Raw genomic sequence first — 216 nt, forward strand, 5'->3', positions numbered from 1 at the left:
GTGAACAAGTGGACATGCTTTCTGGTAAGTTTCAAAGGCTTACTCGTACGTCCGGGAACAATCTGTTCCAGTTCCGAGTTCCAACGAAGCGTATTGTTGCCCAAATTCTCCGCTCGTCCTCCCGTCTTCTCTCCTTTTCCCTGTCCTCTCTCTTTCTCACGGATATTTTTCATCCTCGGAGCGAGCAACGGAGAACGAGCGAGAGAGAGGCAGAAA

The sequence above is a fragment of the Tigriopus californicus genome, chromosome 10 (genome assembly GCF_007210705.1).
Source record: "Tigriopus californicus strain San Diego chromosome 10, Tcal_SD_v2.1, whole genome shotgun sequence".
Lineage (NCBI taxonomy): Eukaryota > Metazoa > Arthropoda > Copepoda > Harpacticoida > Harpacticidae > Tigriopus > Tigriopus californicus.